We start from the raw sequence: 6,830 nt of genomic DNA on the forward strand, positions 1-6,830 counted from the left end.
TCTGGCTCCAGCAGCAAAGGCTTCCTCTCTCTCAGGAGGTCTAACTCTCAAAGCTGTTCCCAGTGTTTCAGATTTCCATCTCTGTGATCTTTTTTTTCTTTAATACAAATTATTTATTTATTTATTTTTAGTTTATGACACTCGGCTCTACATAATTTTGGGTTCCAGATTTTCTTTCCTCCCTCTCCCCATCCCTCCTCAAGATGGCATGGAATCCCATATAACTTCCACATATAATTTCGCATTGAATTAATTTACACACTAGTCAAATTGTGGAGAAGAATTATGACCAATGGAATGAATCATGAGAAAGAAGAAACAGAACCAAAAAAATTCCAAAAACAAAAACAAAAGGGAGAAAAAAGGGGGAAATAAAAGTCAAGCATGAAGTGTGCCTCAATCTGCATTCATACTTCATAGTTCTTTCTCTGGATGTAGATAGCATTCTCCATCATGAGTCCTTTGGAGTTGTCTTTGCACCTTGTGTTGCTGAGAAGAGCAAAGTCTGTCAGGGTTAGTCCTCACAGAATCCATATATCTGTAGTTGTGTATAATGTTCTCCTGGCTCTGCTCCACTCAGCATTATGTCGTGTAGGTTTTTCCAGGTTGTTATGAAGTCCGTATCATCCCCATTTCTTATAGCACAATACTATTCCATTACCTTCATATACCACAGCTTGTTCAGCCATTCCCCAATTGATGGGGATCCCTTTGATTTCCAATTCTTAGCTACCAGAAAAAGAGCCACTATAAATATTTTTGTACATATGGGTCCTTTTCCCACTTGTGTGATCTCTTTGGGATACAACACTAGAAGTGGTATTGCTGGGTCAAAGGGTATGAACATTTTTATAGCCCTTTGGGCATAGTTCCAAATTGCTCTCCAAAATGGCTGGATCAGTTCACAACTCCACCAGCAATGTAACAATGTTCCAATTTTCCCACATCCTCTCCAGCATTTATCATTTACCTGTTTTGTTATTTTAGCCAATCTGACAGGAGAGATGTGGTATCTAAGAGTTGTTTTGATTTGCATTTCTCTAATTAGTAGTGATTTCGAGCATTTTTTCATATGCCTATGGATATCTTTAATTTCTTCCTCTGAAAACTGCCTGTTCATATCCTTTGACCATTTCTCAATTGGGGAATGACTTGTATTCCTATATATTTGGCTCAATTCCCTGTATAATTTAGAAATGAGGCCTTTATCAGAGACACTGGTTGTAAAGATTTTCTCCCAGTTTTATGCTTCCCTCCTAATCTTTGTTGCATTGGCTTTTTTTGTACAAAAACATTTCAATTTAACATAAACAAAATTATCTACTTTGCTTTTTGTAATGCTCTCTGTCTCTTGTTGGGTCATGAATTTTTTCCTTTTCCATAAATCTGATAGGTAAACTATTCCTTGCTCTCCCAACTTGCTTATGGTGTCAGCCTTTATTCCTAAATCATGAACCCATTTTGATTTTATTTTGGTATACGGTGTAAGATATTGGTCTATGCCCAGTTTCTGCGCTACCATTTTCCAATTTTCCCAGCAGTTTTTGTGAAATAGTGAATTCTTAGCCCAGAAGCTGGCCTCTTTGGGTTTATCAGAGTAGATTTTTATAGTTGTTGACTTCTCCATCTTGTATACCTATCCCGTTCCACTGATCCACAGCTCTGTTTCTTAGCCGGTACCAGGTAGTTTTGATGACTGCTGCTCCATAGTACAGTTTAATATCTGGTATAGCTAGGCCACCTTCCCTAGCATTTCTTTTCATTAATACCCTAGATATTATAGACCTCTTGTTCTTCCAGATGAATTTTGTTATTATTTTATCCAGCTCTGTAAAATAATATTTTGGTAGTTCAATTGGTATGGCACTGAATAGATAGATTAATTTAGGTAAAATTGTCATTTTTATTATATTAGCTTGGCCTAACCATGAGCCTTGCACAGGGGCCATACTAATCTTCTCTGTGTCGTTCCAATTTTAGTATATGTGCTGCCGAAGCGAGCACGTCTTCATCCTTTGAATGAAGATTGGCCTATATGGTATATAAGATTCCTTTTAACTCCAAAGAGCTTCTGCAATTATATATGCAAGTTAGCTGTCATAAAACACTGGGATTTTTTGTTCGCTTGTTTGTTTTTAGCAATTTGGAATTTTCCATAGTCTAGTTGCAATCTTATCATTGTACAGATGAGGAAACAGAGGGTCTTGGAAATTAGATAGTTTGTCCAGGATCACAAAGCCAGTATTCATCACAGAAAGGGTCTGAAATTAGTTGTAGGAAGAACATGCCTTTTTATATAAGCAAAAGGTTTAACCCATAATATATATATATATATATATGTATACATATATGCATATATATATATATACCATGTTTCCTCATATAGAAGAGAACATTTCATTTATTAAAATGATCTCAACCCATAATCAGCATTCTTAAGTTTAGTGAAAGCAAAATTTATTAAATCCTTGTCCTGTGTAATCACTGAGCTAGGTTATAGTGATAAAAAAAAAGAATAGATACCCCCTATGTCCTTCCCTTCAGGTTGTGACAGTCTCCAAGCAGTGCCTGGTAGACCATCTTGTGCAATTAGTCACAGGAGGCAGTGTGTTCACCACTTCTAGAGGCTTTCAAGAGTATTCTGGAAGACCGTTTCTTGGCACATTGTAGAGTATATATTTGTTCAGGAGCAAATTTGACCTTTGAGATTCCTTCTAGTTTTGTGATCCTGAGGTTCTTTGATTTCTTGCCCAAGTAAAGTGCCAGGAAAACCATACTTATTTTGGCTTTTCTAATACATGAGGGAGTTTGTACTCTCCTCACCAAAGAGGCCTCTGGGAAGTTGTTCATGTGAATGTAATGTTGGAGTATGGACAATGCATCATCAGGTTTTATTTTTAATACATGTAAAGTTATATAGTCTCTCTGTTTATTTCACTACACTTGGATTTTTATTCATTTTATTCTCACTTTCCTGGTCTCCATTTTTGTGTCCCTGGGGCATGGAAGGGGCCACTTTTATGTGCAGAATTTCCATCTCTATCACTTTAACTGCTTCTTTTTTCTATGCATAGCTCCATGCTGAGGGTACTGCAGCACTAGCCTGCAAATGGAAAGGTCTCTGTGGACATCCATTCTCTTGTCCCATCTCCATCAAGGAAAAACAAACAAAAAAACCCCAAACAAGCAATCATGCAAACACTTCAGATGATTATTTGTTGGTTTATTTTTTCATGAAGCAAGTGTTTGGGCACTGAATGAGGTACTCTTGCTTGAAGACTAAGTTGGTCCAGTCCTACCTTCAGGGCAGTGAGTTAACATGGTGCCTGGCAAATAGTAAGTAGTGAATGCTTGTTGACTGACAGACTGACTAGCTTAGCTTTCTCTAAGCTTTGCCCTACTTGCAGAATACAGTAGGACCTGGCCACGTGCATGCAGAATGGCCAATGTCCGATGACATTTGGGTGAAGTCAAAGAAGGAGCTAGGTCTAGGAAGGGCATCTCAGGCCTTGGACTCACCAAGAGGGGAGGTTAATGAAATCAACTTGCTTGGTTCAGGGAAGATCAGTCCTTCAAGCCTGAGCCGGGAGGTTCAAATTCAGCCTCTTCCCATTGGAGTTTTGGGTGGACCCTTCCTTTGGTCAGGGTCTGTATATATGAGGCTCTGATCTGGGCATTCTACAGCACCATTTAAATGAATGTGCAGGGACCATGTGGGAACCCCATGATTTATAAAAGCCAACCGTCTGTTAGATAGATGCCTGATAGGAAAGGTACCATGATCATAGAGGTCCATCTAGTCTCATCCCTTAGCCCACAACAGACACATTTTACAGATGTGGAAGTTGAAGTCCAGAGAAATTAAGTGATTTCTCTGATGCCAGGCAGGTATTGAAGGCTCCTTCCTCTGACGCCAAATCCAGGACTCATTCTGCTATGCTGGTCTGATTCCCAGTGAGCGTTGTTCCAAAAAAGACCTCATTTTGGAGCAGAATCCAGCCCATCAGGGAAGCCTAGTTTTGTAACAAGGTAAATGAATGAACTGCACTCATCACCAAAGTGTAGGCTGTGCAAGCTGCTTGTTTCTCTGGATAATGGGGAATTTGAAATGAAGTTAATGGGTTACTATAGTTTTTATTGTAAACTTGAACTAAATTAAACTGATAGTTTTAATTAAATTTGAATTGGCTGTGGTTTTACTCAGCTTTAAAGGCCACTTGAGACACTAAAGTTGCACTTAAAATCTAGTGTTGTAATTAGTGACATCTACATTTATTATAATGGTTACTGCACTTTATTGAATTTATTCTGGAGTAAACAAAGCTCCAGCATGAAAAGAGCTATGATCCCTGGGCTTAGTTGAATTCAGTTTCCTTTTTAAAATTGTTTTCTGATGGCTAGAAAAGCATCGTATTCATCTGGATCATCAGAAAGGAAAGCCAAGGTTTCACCCCATTCTCCCCAGATGGAACAGACTCAGAATCTTCCCTCCATCTTCTCCTGGTCTGTTTCTTGACATCTGACTTAGGGTGTTCTGGTCCAGGGCAACCTTTGGCTACCTGCCATTGTTGAAAAGAACACTGTAGATGAAACTTCTGCACTGACTAATGCCCAGGATAATTTAATGTTCTGTTTCTTTTGTGATTTCTTTCTTCAATGTTGCCATTGACCTTTAATATCTTAATAGAGATGAATTCCATGTTTGTGTATTTGCTTTTTGCCCAGTTTTGTATATCTTATTAGGGGTCTTTGAAGTTGCATCTGTACAGGTTCAAAGCTATCAAAAATTTATTTATTCATCCAGTAAGCATTTGTCTATTATTTGCCAGTCACTGTGCTTCAGCACTGTTCTGACCCCTCCCCCTAAATCTGTTATTTCATCAGTATAAGGAGATTCCTTATGAGTAAACTCCCTCTATGAATGCAGACAAGCAATTTCTCTGCATCTCGTAGTTCTAAGGAGTTACCCAGGGTATGATGACTTGCTCAGGGTTATGCAGATAGCATCTGTCAGAGGCAGGGCTTATACCTAGGTAATCCTTATCAGAGACTGGTTTCATTGTTTAGTATCTCACAATGAGATAAATCCACAATGAGAAAGATATCAATTTTATCATCTACACTGGGAAAATAGTGTGGATTTTTTTTAAAAACTATACTTCCCATATTTTAGACTATGGCATAAATAGGGACAATCTGTCCAAATAGTGTATCAGTCACATTTATACCTTTGGCAGACACTGAAGATAGACAGTGGGCCTAGGCCTAGCTGAATAGGAGGAGATTGGGCTAAATCCCGTTTTGAATTTTTAAAAAATAAATTATATTGACATGTTTTGTCTTTATATTACCTACATTTCTCAATATATCTCTTCACCCTTCCTCCCAAATAACCATCTATTCTTAAAGAATTTTTTAAAAATCTGCAAAAAAATTAGCATATAAAGTCTTTTTATTTTGAGGGGAGAAGGCAGGGCAATTGGGGTTAAGTGACTTGCCCAAGGTCACACAGCTAACAAGGGTGTCAAGTATCAGAGGCCAAATTTGAAATACAGGTCCTCCTGACTCCAGGGCTGGTGCTCTACTCACTGTGCCATCTAGCTGCACCAAGAAAGTCCGACATTGTATGTGCTCTTCCACACCTATAGTCTCTTGCCTCTGTGAAGAAGAGGGAGGTGATTGCTAATATTTCTTCTTTGGGGCCAATTATAATTATAATTGGGTTATTATAATTTCACAACATTCAATTTCAATTGTTTTGTTATTCTTATTCTTTTTGTGATTTCTATTCTTTGTTATTGGAATGACTGTATATATTGTTTTCCTGGTTCTGCTTACTTTGCATTATGTAAGTCATCTCATGCTTCTCTGTGTCCATCATTTTTTTTTTAACACAACAGTAATATTCCATTGTATCAATGTAATCCCACAACTTGTTTAACCATTCCCCAGTCAATGGTAGGACCAAATTAACAATTCAACCAATAGTGTATTGGTGTGCCTATCTGTCCATAAACCCTTCAATGTTGACTAATGCTATTGTTTGTCATCTTTCAAATTTTTCTGGGTGGGAATTGAAATGTCTAAGAGTTATTCTGCTTTGCATTTTTCTGATTTTGAGTGATTTTAGGCAATCTTTCACATGGTTATTTATAGTCTATAATTCTTTTGAACATCATATGTTCATGTTCTTTGACCAATTATCCTTCAAAGAATGGCTCTTGGTCTTATATATCTTTTTTAATTCCCCATATGTCTTGACTATCAGATTCCTATGAGAGATTTTTTACGCAAAGATATTTCACCATTTGACTTTTTCTCTTCTTATCCACATTGATTCTATACATGCAGTTTAAGTTTATGAAATTGAAATTATCTATTTTAATCTTTGCAATCATATCAATCTTTTGCTTGAATATGAATTTTCCCATTTGCCATAACCTGTAAAGATACTTGATCTCATCTTCTTTTTTATGGTTGCATCTATTTTGAGCTTACTGTACCGTATAGTAGAGATGTTGGTTTAAAACTAATCTCTGCTGATCTGCTTTCTGGTTTTACCAGCATTTCTTATCAAGTAGAGATTTCTGTCTCGAGTAATTCATGTTTGGGAGTTTATCAAACACCAAGATTTTGCGTTCGGTTGTTTCTGATACTCTCCTATCTAGTGTGATCCATTGCTTGGCTTTTCAATTTTTTGAGCAATATGAAATAGTCTTCATGACTACTGCTTTTTAACATAATTTGATGTCTGTGCAATTCTTAATTTTTTTTTCAATTTGGATGAAGCTTATTGAGGATTAGCTTTTCTTTCTGGAAACTTCTTATAT

At 37.2% G+C, this 6,830-nt stretch overlaps 1 pseudogene; it reads right to left on the minus strand.

Annotated features, from left to right (window-relative positions):
* Nucleotides 1–1,890: 1,890 nt before the first annotated feature.
* LOC118845135 lies at nucleotides 1,891–2,004 on the minus strand (annotated as a pseudogene).
* Nucleotides 2,005–6,830: the final 4,826 nt, after the last annotated feature.

This window comes from Trichosurus vulpecula, chromosome 3 (genome assembly GCF_011100635.1).
Source record: "Trichosurus vulpecula isolate mTriVul1 chromosome 3, mTriVul1.pri, whole genome shotgun sequence".
NCBI lineage: Eukaryota > Metazoa > Chordata > Mammalia > Diprotodontia > Phalangeridae > Trichosurus > Trichosurus vulpecula.